This window comes from Rhinichthys klamathensis, unplaced genomic scaffold (assembly GCF_029890125.1).
Source record: "Rhinichthys klamathensis goyatoka isolate OS25496 unplaced genomic scaffold, OSU_Roscu_1.1 h1tg000340l_1, whole genome shotgun sequence".
NCBI lineage: Eukaryota > Metazoa > Chordata > Actinopteri > Cypriniformes > Leuciscidae > Rhinichthys > Rhinichthys klamathensis.
The window spans coordinates 267,979-282,764 of record NW_026606854.1 but is presented as its reverse complement, the minus strand read 5'-3'; positions in this window follow the sequence as shown (position 1 = coordinate 282,764).

Below are 14,786 nucleotides of genomic sequence, written 5' to 3'. Positions count from 1 at the left end.
AGTCAAAGGTCTGGCAGCACAAGACTGTAATTCATTAGTTTGTTAGTCTCTGGATTAGTTTCTCTAAAACTTCTGTTTTGCTGTATATGACAACTTGACACAAATATTTCTCTTTTACAGTTTCACTCTGTCTTCATCACTCCCTCTAAGCATACTTATTATGAGAGGTCAAAAACCGCAAGGTAAACAATACAATACAAAACAAACAATTAGGAATAAGAAACTCAATTAGCATGCAATTACATGCAAATTCTTTGTAAGGCTGCTCTATAAATTTGACTCATTAGATTAGCTTTGGCTCCTATAGAGAAAGTACAGAAACTTAAAAAGTAAAACAATTGATTTTGACACAGAACTAAAAAGAATAAATGACTTCTGTGGAGTTAAGCAATTTGTATTTGATTGCAATTGGGGACTGTGAGTTTTCATGTGCTTGTGAGAAATGTATTAGCCTGCCTCACATCACAAACTACTTCAGAATGTCATTAACGGACAGATACAAGTGCATTTCTTTCAAGCTTGTCTTTTAGTCTGCAGCATTTCATGGTGAAACAAGAGGTGTTTTTGGAGAAGAATTACAAAAGACTTTCCTTTAATGTCAGGGTCATAGTGAATGTTGGACAGAAAGCTGGTTTATATATTGCTCATAAGCAGACAAGGCTGATATTAGTTTCAGATCTCTAGACGCCTTAGCTAATTTTAAAGTGTTTAAAACGTAATTAGTAAATATATTTGAAATGGACAGTTTTCCTGTTATCCAGTTTGATTTAGCTGAATTTAAAGCTTAAGTATTTTTTTTTCTCTTCACCCATTTCCGACCAGTCACAGTCAGGGAGAATGTTTGTATAAGCAAAAACCATCATCATTTTTGCAATTTTGCTTTGCAACACTTACAATAAAAGAAAGAAAGACAGTTAATTATTTAAAAATGTCAAAAAATGTTGTGAAGAAGCGTTATTAATCTGGCTTTAATCAGGAATATCACATTTTATTGTCTCGATTTAATTACCACACCAAGTGAAAATGGTCCACATTCTTTTCTTGGTTCTTAAAGCTGTTCGAGTTCTCGTTCTGAAAATCTTAATGTCACAAGAAGGGAATAAATTAAACCAAAGGCACTAATTAATTTCTAATTCTTCAGAGGGAAATAGATTAATTTCTGTAACATTTGTCATTTGCTTAAAACATTTATCCTAGACAAAATTAGAAAATAGGGAACGACTGAACCGGGGGCCAGCGCTGATTGATGATGTGGTCAGGTGCAGTCATAAATGCACCAATGTCAAAGCTCTCTGTGAGTCGGGTGTGAACGGGTGACTGCTCGCTTGAAGGATATGCTGCATCATGTGACGATGGAGAAGTTCACACTGTGGTCTTGAAGAATGAGAGGCCAGGGACACTATAGTCCCCCTGTGTGCTTTGAATAAGCCTTTGCACCAGTTGCTCCCTCACTTCTCTCTCTCTCTCTCTCTCTCTCTCTCTCTCTCTCTCTCTCTCTCTCTCTCTCTCTCTCTCTCTCTCTCTCTCTCTCTCTCTCTCTCTCTCTCTCTCTCTCCCTGTGGACTCCTAATGACTCTTTTCCGCTGATCTGTGAAGGAAAAAAGAAAATGGCCCCATTTAGAGGGAGAAACGGCCAACCTGTTATTTCTTGTCCATTGTCCCGGCTTTAATTGAGAAAATCAATTTGTCATGACACTTTGCCAATAATGTAATTCCCCCTTTCTCCCAGCTTTCCTCATCTGCTATGTACAGCAGCTGGAGGAGAGCTGAAGAGGGTGAATACAGTGGCATCTCACTACGTAGTTTTATTTTTTGTTTGTCGCATTTGTCATCCTCCTGTTACTGTCATCATGCGTCATCATGATGTAATCATGAAAATATAATGCGATATATTACGTAATGTAAAAAGGAAACTAATGCTTTTTTTCAATATACTGCATGTGCAAGGACTATGTATGGTTATATATTGATACAATGAAGACAAAAACAGCAATGCATTTTTACATTAATAGATTTATTGAAAGACTCAATTAATTAATTTATCTTTCATGCGTTAACACATGGGTTTACATAAAGCTGAACGTTTATAAGCTTTAATCTCACTGTATTGTTTGTTACACTGTTTATATAAAATATGAAGGTGTATAAAAATAAAAAAAACAGAAGTTATAACCAATAAAAATGTCTTTGTGCTTATTTAAACTAGAGTTGAAGATACATGTATCTCTTAACTCACAAAAACAATGTTGTTAACGTGGGTGTTTATTGTTGTTGCCGTCTTATGCAGTTTGCTATTGTTGTTGCATCCCTTCTGTTTCTTTCTGACTGTGAAACATTGTTCTGATGACAATTTACATCCTATGCGTTGTATGCATACCCTACTGTACACGTAAAAAAAAAAACTATGTTTTACCCGTAACACACATTTTCACCACGTGGTGTTATAAACAAACACTGTTAAGTTGTTTTGATTGATACTGTGAAGCAGCTTTGATACAATCTGTATTGTGAAAAGCGCTATATAAATCTATTTGACTTTACTTGACTTGGTGTAAGGATGTAACCTGCAGAGAGGACCACTTAACAAATCAGTGATCTGGGGCCGTATTCACAAAGAATTTTAAGGCTAAAAGTAGCTCCTACCTGGCGAATTTAGGAGCAACTCCTAAAAATAATGGGCGTGTCACTCCTAACTTTAGGACTCCTAATTTTTTTCACTAAGAGTAATTCACGAAGCATTTTAGCCCTAAAAGTAGCACCTAAGTCTGGGACAGCTTAAAAGAAGTCGAGAGGACTCCTAACTCACTAAGACCTATTCACAAAGGATTGTAGCGCATACCACCGCCTCTCGCAGTCGTCTGGGGTCCGCGACACAAGCGGGAATGCTGCATTGATCTGCAAACAAATCCTCTCCCATGTCTCGCGCTTAGTTTTGCTTGATATCCCAGTGCCGAATTTCCCTTTTATTATGTTTTTTTTTTCCAGCACCAACTGGGCCAGCAGCAGTAACTGATCCTGCGTCCAGTTGGGCTTTCTTTTCCATTTTGGCGAGTTCATAATCCACCATCATTCAACTATTACATTCAGTAGCGGTTTTAGGCACGGGCGAACCGGGCGGTCGCCCGGGGCGGCATTTCATCATGTCACATGGGGGGCGGCACGAGCAGTTAAAAAAAAATCCTCTGTGCCGCGAAGGTTTTCTATTTTTTATCATTTCAATTCAATTATTGGCAATGGCGCCCCTGCTTGCTGAGAAGGTGCCATGCACAGAAGCGATGTCAAGGGGGTCTCCTGATTGGAGGAGCTCACCAAGCGTTCACGTATCGCGTCTTTTGCGCGCTCGACTTCGTTATTTCAAATGTAGGCGCACGGGAAGCGCGCTCATTATGAAGCGACGCGCTCATTTTTTCCAGGAGCAGCGAGATGAAAAATTGTAAACTTTTCAATATGGGAGTGCACGTGCACCCAAACACGCGGGTGTTTTTCTCTTCTCCGTAAATAAATCTTTTAGCAGAGCTACAGCAAGCGTTTTTCTGTGGTGGAAATACATTAGCTACTAAAACTTCTTTGTCGTTGTAGAGAGTGCAGTGCATGGTTGTATATAGCAACGACAGCCATGGGAAAATCGGACCGAATTTTACTATTAATAATAAAAGATAAGCTGTGCATTATAAATGTCAGGAATGTATCTTTATTGACTCATTCTTTTTATAAAGATGATTTAAATGCTGAAATATGTGAGGTTTATCTTTTTATAAAACCTTTTTGTCAAAAGTTTATTTGAACGTGTGCATGTTAGATAACATTAAAGACACTCCTTTAAAATTTGGCCATCATCTTTAATGTTATTAACTTGGTGAATTGATTTCATTGTGTATTAGGCTTTTTGAACAAGATTCTGTGTATAACCGTGATCATTTTGGTCACTATATTCATGAAATGGAAATCATTTTCATAATGATCAAATATAATTACGTGTTTTTACAGTAGCCTATAATATGCAAAGTACAATTTTCTATTAAAAATAATCTCTGATTCTGTCCTTTTCTCTGACATTTAAGAGTGACATAGGCCTACAAAAGCTATTTTAGGTCTAAAACAGTTTGGATAGTTGTTAATATGAGAGCTGTTAGAAATTATTTAAGTGATAAGTATTGTGTTACTACATAAATATCTCTCGGACCCTTACACTTTTAAAAACTCTATTTAGTGACAAAGTATAGTTTAACAAGTACTAAAAGAGCTCCATGCATAGAATTCAAGGCAGTAACCAATGAGCTAATAGTTCCTCCCTGAAAGTTAGATTAATCTAGCAAAATAACTTGATTCTATTAACTGTGTTTTTCAAATTAACGGTATGTGATTTTATTGTTGGGGGGTGTAATTCAATGTAAAACCGCCACTGATTACATTACTTCAATCGGAGCAACATTTCCTTGCTTTAAGTAGTCTATTTAGGCTAATAGGATGTCAATTAACCAAGCAAGTGTTAATGCAAGTGTCGTTTTTCATTATTAGGTAAGTGGCGGTTTTCATTAGGTTATTAGGCTACCTTGATTTAATTGAATTGAATTCACGACTTTTCTCTCTCTGCCTTTTTAGAATTACACTTCTCTGGGGCCTGCACAAACATGTCATTATATATGCATTTCGATGACATTACTATTATTATTTCGTGTAGGACACAGAGATATTTAGATGTCGTAATTCCATGATTTGTTGCGTCTGTGTTATGATCCACATGATGGCCCTGTCATCTAACAACCAATAACCGTGATCATTGCGAGGAAGCTCGTGCATGAGAATTGACGTCATCCATAGCAACGAAGACTCACTCTTAGTTTAGGAGTTGTCCTTTTTCCTTACTAAGAGTAGGTCTGAAAGGCGTTGTGAATAACCTTTAAGAGAAAACTCCTAGCTAAAATATTTTAGTGCGATTTAGGAGTACTCCTAGTGGTAAGATAAAATTCTTTGTGAATACGGCCCCTGATCTTACTGGCGAACAAATTCAAAAGATACAGGTCACAGACTCACTAGCACTGAATGGTTTAACATTTAAATAATTTACCCTTCTAAATGACAAAAAAAATTGGCACGCTTTCCCCGCCAGCGTTTAAAAAAAAAAGTTGCCAGCCACCGGCAGCATTTTTGATAATTTTCACGAGTTTCATGGCACCAAGAATAGTTTGTTATCTGAATATATCAACATATAAAAAGAAAAAAAACAGACCCTCTGCTTTTAAACAAAAAACATTTTGAGCAAAAAGCTGAGAAAATTGCGTTTTTGTCAAAGACTACATCTGGATTCAGAATGATGATCAAAACACAGATAGAGTAAATCGAGTCAGTCAACACCCCTTAAGCTTGCACAGTCCCATAGCTCATCCCGAGTCCACATTTCCGCCAGTAACATTAGGCAGTTTTGATTTATATGCTGTTTAATGTTGATGATCGTGTTATTTTACATATGCATCTGCTTACATATGATCTGTTTCTCCTTCACCTGTGTTTTGTTCAGGAGATTCAGTACTCTTTCAAAAGATGTGTAAGCCGGAAAGCCAGAAATTTCCATCAATGGCAGGGAAGCGTTGTCTCACAAATAATGAAAATTTCCTTCAATGGCGGGGAAAGAGTTAAACACAGAATAGGATCAATAAAGAAAGAAAAGAGAGATATATTAGCCAAAATAACATCTGATTCAGCTCAATCAGTGATACACTTTCACCCCACCCCCACCCCCCACAACTCTTGCATTGCTTCACAACATGTGGGTGGAACCTCGTTGTATTGTTTGCCGAGGCCCCCAAAGTTTGCCCTACACCACTGGATGTAACAGTCTCACTCAGAGACACGAAATCCCCAAATATATCTTCACATCCCCAAACTCAGTCTCAGCAGGACATCAGAAGGGGTGCACGGGGAATTTGGGTGGTGCGCATTTTCTGCCCCTGGCCAGCATCATGCTTTATACGAGCTCGCCAGCTGACACGTGTCAGAAGCTACCGGGGGGGAATTTATTAGCAGCCTTATCTCCTTAAGCACGGCGAACTGACAAAAAATTGCCTCGATCCAATCAATCACACGCGTCCTCCATGAGAGGACACTGGGCCCAAATCCACCGAGACCACGTGCGTATTACTCACAGCCTCAGTCGGGGTGACACGATGAGAGAGAGAGGGATAGTGGGAGGAGGAGAGATCCCGAAGTTTTAGAGAGGCAAGAAGAGCCATTTGAATCAAAATGGCTTGTCAAAGTTGAAACCGCAATCAAACAACTATTGTGCATGACAGGGGTACAGATGGCCCTCAGACGCAAAGGACTAATCTGGGTCTATTCAAAGGCCACTCAAGGCAACTGCTAAATTAATGTTCTCACTGCAAGCGAGAAACGCGTACTGACACTGATACAGGTGTGGTGATTGGCTGTTTTTAAATGAAGGAGGGAAAGGAAAATGAGTGTTGTGCCTTTTTCATATTCTGTTGACTATCAACACTGTGCAAACAGGAAGGATTAACATTGACTGCAAACGTAACCGGCTGGAGATACAATTAATAAATGTGATTACAGACACTGTCAAAGATAGTTAAGAGATGTCTCATTTGTTGCAGTTAAGATGCTAAAATAACTGCAGGAAAAATGGATTATGTTGTCAGATGCGGTAATCAGTGGATACACAAATAATTGACCACATACATGCGTCATGACCGCATAGGTACAATTAAGGGTAATAATACCCTCGATAGTGACTATTGGTTTTCAGGCTAAATAATGAATGTATAATCATTGCTCCTTTCTACAGACTTTCAACCACAGATGGAGTATGCTGACAGACGTCATATTTACTTCACCTCATTGTTTTCATAAACTTCAAGCTCGAAATGCATTTGTATCAGTGATAAAAAAAATATTTTTTCATTGAATATTTCAATTAAGATTTTTAAATGTTTTTGAAAGAAGTCTAAGAAGTCTAAAATGTTTTTCTAAGAAGGCTGCATTTAGTAGCATCAAAGTACAGTAAAAACATTTGTTGAAAAGAGTTAATATTTCTGTGGAAACTGTGATACTTTTTTCAGGATTCTTTGATGAACAGAAAGTTGAACAGCATTTGTTTATAAATAGAAATCTTTTGTAACACTATAAATGTCTTTACTGTGACTTTTGATCAATTTAGCAGGTCCTTGCTGAATAGACGTATTCATTTTTACCCCACACTTCTGAATTGTAGGGTATCACTGTTTCCACCAAAATTTTAAGGAGCAAAAACTCTTTTCAAAATTGATCATCATAAGGCATATTTCTTGAGCACCAAATCAGGTTTTTATGTTTTATGTAAACTTTCCATAGACATAATTATTTTTATAATGTGCAAACTATATGTTCTATCCCCTAACACCAGGGGTGCCTTAAGATAGCCAGAGGCCCCTGGGCTACAACATTACGGTATTGCATTGTGTTAAACTGACTTGAAACGGTTACTCTTTGGCTTAACTCAATTTTCTCATTTTGAAAGAACATGTTTCAAACAAGTAGGTCAAAAATGAATTTTGCTGCTTGTTCAATTTACTAAAAACAAGTTAATCCAACACAGTTCTTCCTAGATTAATAAATTAATTTCATCAAGTTCATTTAGTTTATTTAATCCATTCAAGTTGAGACTGATATTATTTGTGTTAAAGTAGCATTATAGAAATTAGGGGCAGGATTTCCACTCCCCATGCACAGGGCTGGATAGGGAGAGAAAATGTTGAACTAAAGTGTTATTTTATTAATTTTTTATCAAGATGATAAAATGGAGAGAATTTTTAATGTTTATTGTTCTGTTATTTTGGTAATTAAGAGAGTTTCTGTTATGTTGAGCAAGCACTTGAGGATCTGGTAAAACAAATTTGAGCTGTCTAATAAAAATAAACTATGGTAATGCCATGGATGTAACATATACCATCTTCTGGCTGCTGTAGTGCCTGGGCACAATCACCATTAGATCAGAGGCCTTGAGAGGGCCATCAAATTCCATTCTCACTAGTGATTAAAGGAAGGACCTTAACTGGGTCTGATGAGTTTATAGATGTGCAAATCTCAAAATGTTGATGGAAACATGTTGATGGAAACCAGGAAACAGGTGTGACCTTTCTTCGCATCAAAAGGATGCCAGGGGTCTTTTGTCTTTTGTATTGTATACTGTTTTAGGCACACCTTATCAAACCACTTAATAGTAGGGCTGCCACCTAATAGTTGACTATGTAGCATCTGGACCAATCAGACACACACAAATTATTCATTATATTTAATGAATAATCCAACATACTCACTCTTCCAACAAGGTTCTATGAAACTTCCCCCACAAATGAAGCCGACACTGGCAGAACCCATTGTCCTGTTACAGGACACCTTAAGACTGATAAGAGTTTTACGACCCAAAAGAATGTGCAGGGAATTGTGACTTAATTCTTGGTGAGAAGGAAAAATTAACCCTTTTAATCTTATATATTCTATATATATAACCATGTGATAAATGTATTAACATATTTAATTTCCCATCACATAACTTTCCTTTTATGTGGTTTGGCCTATGACTTCATTCTCTCTTCTAAACTATTTTGATTTGAGACATGACTTGCATACTATAGTTAACCAAAATCATATGTGTAGCATGTTTAGTCTCTATAAAATCCAATCTTTGTCCCCCATTTGTTAATTTACATTACATTTTGCTAACTTTATGACGCATTAGATTATTTTCGTAAACACCCAATGAAATTAAACATTCAAATACCCTGCTAGAAAACAAAGGGTTGTAAAGGGTCGTAAAAAACTCCCTCCAAAGGGATGGCTTCCTATTGGCTCACGCACCTCCAGAGGGTGTGACATCTTCACGCTTTAAAAAATCACTGATCAAGATCAGCTCTCTCTTGCTCTCTTGTCCTCTTGTTCTCTTAGCCTCTTGCACTCTAATGGTGCGTTCTATTATAGCCAACGAACCGACTCGGACCTCGATATGACGTCACGTCCACACTTCAAGCGTTCTATTATGTTTTGCGCGTCCGAGTCGGAGAAAAAAATGGACGCCACCCGGAAAGCTGTTGTAATGGTAGCACTGGCCGAGTACCAGGCGCTCCAAAATAAGTATGTGCTTCACCTGCAATGTTCAGGTGTTCACTTTATTTAATAATGAAAATGTGTTCAGGTGTTCACTTTATTTAATGTTTTTCATGTTAATCTTCTGTTAGCAACGTTAGTAATTGCACTCACAACAACCGATTCCCATACCTACAGGGGACGCAGTAATACGAGTGATTATATTCGTCATTTAAAATACCAAAGCGGTTCAAAAACAATGAAAACAATTCACTTACAATTCACACAGGGCGCAGCCATCTTGAATTCCGAAACGGAATTCTTGCTCGGTGTCCTCACGGTTGTCCGACGTCCGAGAGGAGAAATCCGAGGAAAGGGGGCGTGTTGCTAGGCAACGTCTGTCTTCCGATTCGGATCTCCGAGACGGATAAATAATAGAACGCACCATTAGCCTCTGGCTCTCTTACTCTCTCGGCCCTCCCTGAGAAGTCCTAACGTGAAGATGATGCTAAACTAGAAGTCCCTCAAGGACTCCCAAGCTTGCGCCAGGCTGCGGCCTTGTCTTTCCCTTCACCAAAGATCCTCTGACTCCCACTGGTTCTCTCTCATCAAGACCACATCAGCAAAGATCAACTGGAGCCTCAACAAATTTCATCAGGACAGTTTAATTCAAATGGACGAGACATGCAAGTATCAAACTTAGTCTCATTATTTGATACATTACGTATCCTTCCGCCTTTTAAAGAAGGGTGTGTTAGAACTAAACTGATGGTTTGCTCAGGCTGTTGATCTGCTGAACATCAAACATTGCTATAACTTCTTGCTTTCCTGTATTCTGCTTCAGCTCTCTTTCCCTTGGTAAACTGTATGCATGTATGTATGTTTATGTTAGAGTACTTTAAATGTTTAGTCTAGTTAATAAAGTCTTTTTCATATCACACGTAAAGTTGTCTGTGTCTCAAGCTCATATCTGGAGTCACTAATCATAGATCTTGACTACTTGCTCTTAGTAGTACTTGGTAAGAAAGACATTTCCCGTGACACCGGAAATGTACATTTCTATTAATTTATTAATAACCAATATTGAGTGTTCACGGGATGAACCGAGTAATTGGTTATAATGTTAATGTAGCTACATCAAGTTAACCCGATTAATTGATCCAAATATTCATAATCAATTATAACAAGTTATGATTGATTATTAATATTTCATAGAGCTAATTCGCTACAACTAACTAAGTTAGACTGATCGTTGGGGACAGATCGTTAACTGTGTTTCTTTGTGGTAATTACACTGTGTCGGGCAGGAAATTCAAACGTTGGCAAAAATCATCCATCGACCTCAAATTTGGCTTGCCATTTGAAACATGCAATTAGCAACTTTACATGGCTGCTCGCTTTAACACTAACCTAGATAAATGCACGCTATTATTAGGAGCATATCCAAGTGTCTGTGCGGAGTGTGGAAGCTAAAGTACTGTATAGCGCGCTTCATGACATGGAGGCGCCAGGGTGATCACTTGCATATTATTTCCTGACAACAGCGGATACAACATAAAATACTCCATAATTTTTTAACTCTGTCTAGTTCCGGTCTCTATGAAGCCCCTCCTTCCCGAAAAGCGCAATGTGGTGATTATCCGGTTGGATCAGTGTGTTGTGCTTGGTCAACTGCTTCATGGGTGATTCGGAAATGTCACAAAACCTTACCAAAACCGTATTAGATCCATGAAAAACAGCATCTCTTGGACATGGTGACAACTCATTTTAACTCAACTACAATTGAGGCGCTTCGGGGAGTTCAGAAACAGTGCTTACTGACATAGAGAATTACTCCATTTGGAGGGGACTTTGTACTTTGTTATTTTGCAGACCTTATTTATGCTCAAACAGCAATTACACCAAAGAAAGTATACAAAAGAATCTAGCATAATCGGTCCTCTTAAAAGAAAAGTGGGGAGCTGACCAAAAAGAGAACTGTCAAAAGAACTGGCGTGACATTTAATGATGGAGAGGGGATTCTTCCTATGAAGAAGAGCCTCTCATCACAGATCTTGCATTGTTCCACTGGCCATGAACAACCGTGGCAGTAATCTGATGGACCATAGCTAGCAGTGTGCATTGGCGGACACCTGGCGCCCCTTTTTGTGCATTGTCATTGTTGTCGTGTGAATTTCATGTCGTTCTGAAGGCTGAACCTCGTTTCCTGTGAAGTGCATGCAGAATATGTTTTCGAGTCCAGAGAAGCCCATGGCATTTTACTGGCCTCTGAACTGACAGGTCCTTGGGTCTGTTCCTCTGGAATCTCATTCATGGACTTGCATCAGTCATAAGAACACCTGACACTATATGTGATCAGAATATGAAACTTCTCTTCCTTTTAAAATAAGTAATCTTGTGTTCTCAAGCAGTGAAAATGTCACACGACTTATATATTATTATGTATGTGCGCGAATGTCACATTTTGAAGGCTAAAGGCTTCGGTCTGTGTATTCAATTTCATCTGTATTCATTAAATGTCAAAGCATACGGTTTATTTTATAAGAGGTAATTGTGTCAATGTTAAAATTCTCTCTCTCTCTCTCTCTCTATACATATATATATATATATATATATATATATATATATATATATATATATATATATATATATATATATGTATATGTGTGTGTGTGTGTGTGTGTGTATATATAGTGGGAATGTTGCTTGCATTTTTTTGTTTGTTTTTTGTTAGAGTTAAAAAAGTAAAAAGAAACATGAAAAAGTGAAAATGTCCAATTGTTTCCTTAAGGAGATATTTCTACTTGGCCTGACCTGTACAATTGATTTGGTCTAAACTAATATAGCCAGGTTGATGTTATCATATCAAAGGGTATTTTAGATTTTAATAAAACTAGCTCATTTATATAATATAGCACATATTTTAGGTTACATGTAAATGGGAAATTTGACCAAAGCAATCACTTTCAAAAAAGTACTGTTGTTGTAAATCAGATGGTATTACCATGGTATTTTGATATATGCCATGTAATTTATTTTACTTCAAACAGCATGATTGTAGTATTTTTTCTGTAAAATAAGAACATATTTATATTTGAATTTCAGACAGTCTTATTTTTGGATATTTCTTGCATGACTGTGTTATTTGGAGTGGATTTAATGGTGCTCCATGTTGATGAAAAGGCCTATCAACTTTTTATCATTCCAATGATCGTGGCTCTATCTGTTCATTACCAGAACCTTGAGGAAGAATGCTGACAGGCCCAAACAGCCTCCAGTCCAGATTCAGTGCCTCAGCTCCATCAATCTTCTCCCTGTATTCGCCTACAGACTCTTTCTCACAGACACACACATTCACTCATCTCAGCTCCATTCTCTTACACATACCACAAAACCATCAGAATCAAATGTTGGCATAGATACACAAACATATTACCAGGGGTGCACAACCTTGTGCGCATGCGTGGTAAAAATAAACCATGCGCTGCAGAAAACGTGGAGGGAAGCGATTTTGAGTACCATAATTTTTGGGGACAGGGACACGTTTACTTACTGGAGTAGGATTTTTCCCCATCTCTATTAAGATAGCAATCATGACTATAGTGTGTTCATTAATTATTAGTTGTTAATAGGGGTGCAACGGATCACAGTTGATACATGATCCATACGGACCAGGCCCCAGTAACGGGGACCTTTTTTTCAGTAACGAGTAGGGATGGCCCGATACCGATACTGGCATTGGGGATCGGGCCGATGCTGTCCTCATATACTCGTACTCATAAAAATTCGCCGATACCACGCACCGATACCACGTACATTTTGCGAAACAAAACTGGCTGCCCCGAGTGCTTTGTCGAGGTGAACTGAGGCATAGGAAAGTATAATGCGCGAGAAGATGTCCAGAGATAATCCACGGGCACTAAAAATAACAGAGGGAATTGCTAGGCCTTTCGCGATAGTCAATAAATCAATTAATCGCACGATAAAAAAATTAGCTCGATAATTTTTCCGGCCGCGATAATTTCCATTTGCATGCTTTTTTGTTTTCCTCGTCTCTCTCTACCAAAGAGACTGAATAACAACTCTCGGTTCCTTAGCGTAGGAGGAGTGAACTAGAGCTTAGATTCTCTGCCCGAGCCCGATATTTCCCGACACTATCCTCGGGCTGGGCCGGGCCCTTGATCTAGAGACGTGCACTCCCAACGCAATAGAGTGCGGCGCGGCACTAGATTTGATGGCCGAGCGCGGGCGGTAATGCGCTCACTCTGTGTGTGCGGGTTGCGGGAGAGTAAAACAATTCGCAGGACTCCCGCAAACTAGAAATATCTATGAATAAAACATATAAAAACTAATAGATTTTTATTCATCTGTTGCAGAAAAGCAACAAGAACAACTAAAACAAAATAGAAACGATTTACAGGCCAGAGTTTCTATTCATCACATGTTTGCAGCATTGAGCGATGTAACCAATCACAGTCATATGTGTTGATTTCTTGAACGCAATGGCCAATCAGAAGCATTTAAGATAGACTCCCCTCACCGCTCAAAACTGACTTTTTTGTTCAGTGCTGAATTCTGTATGCTGGGAAATTCTCTGATTATAACAAACAAAGTGTGGATATTATGAAAGATTCATTGTGCAGTCGCAGCTTCACTGATAATAACAGAGACGTGTGAGATCGCGATGAACTGTCAGCTTTTTAGGAATTATTAAGGGAGCGCACTTTGCGCGCATTCAGTCATGCCAGACCATGCACGCAGTAGCCTGCTTGCTTTTATGTTAAATTAACAGTGGTTTGTGTGTTAATACATTTATTGTTTTACTCATTATTTATTTTTAGACTTGTTAAAACAAGCAGAGAAGAAAATAAAAACAGTCTTCTAACCTGTGTTCTAAAATAGTCTTCTGTCTTCTTTTCTGGGAGCCTAGTTACTTTTGCGGTAGAAATATCGGTATCGGTACTCGATATCGGCAAGTACGCAAATGTAAATACTCGTACTCGTATCGGTTTGGAAAAAAAGGTATCGGGCCATCCCTAGTAATGAGTAATCAAACTAATTACTGTTTCCTCCATTACAACGCTGTTACCGTTACTGACAATAAAATGCGGCGTTACTATAATTGAGCTCACTGAAGCGGTTTTCATCCGAGTAGGCTCTCTCTCAGCCATAGGACCTGCAAAGTTTTTTCTCTGGTGTGTGTGTGTTTATGAGGCGCCGGACTGGACGAAAGCGAGGCGTTCGACAGTGCACGGGAGAGGCCGAGTGTGTCCGAGAGCGCTCTCGACAGTGCGCGAGAGAGACCAAATGTGTCCGAGCATAATATAGTTTGTTTATAAATAAATTACACATTTCAGTATTAGAATAATCTCTGTAGCATATTGGTATCATCTGCAACGTTTTAATTAGTTTACATGGTTATAAAATAAACATCTTTGTTTGACCGGTTGTGAACACGTGCGGCAAACATGACTAGAATTTGGCTTAAATAACCTCTGATGATGATGTTCTCTGTAGATTATAAAAATAAAACCCCAAAATATTATATTTTATTAGTATTATTTACGGTACATTGTTCAGTATAATATTGAGAGCACTTTTTGTTAAACTGTTTACTTTTGTGAGGAAGAAAATACTTCAAGTAGGCTATACAGTATGTCTACCAGTTGTAAAGGTGTGTGAGTTTTATAATTTTCATTTGCACTACAAAG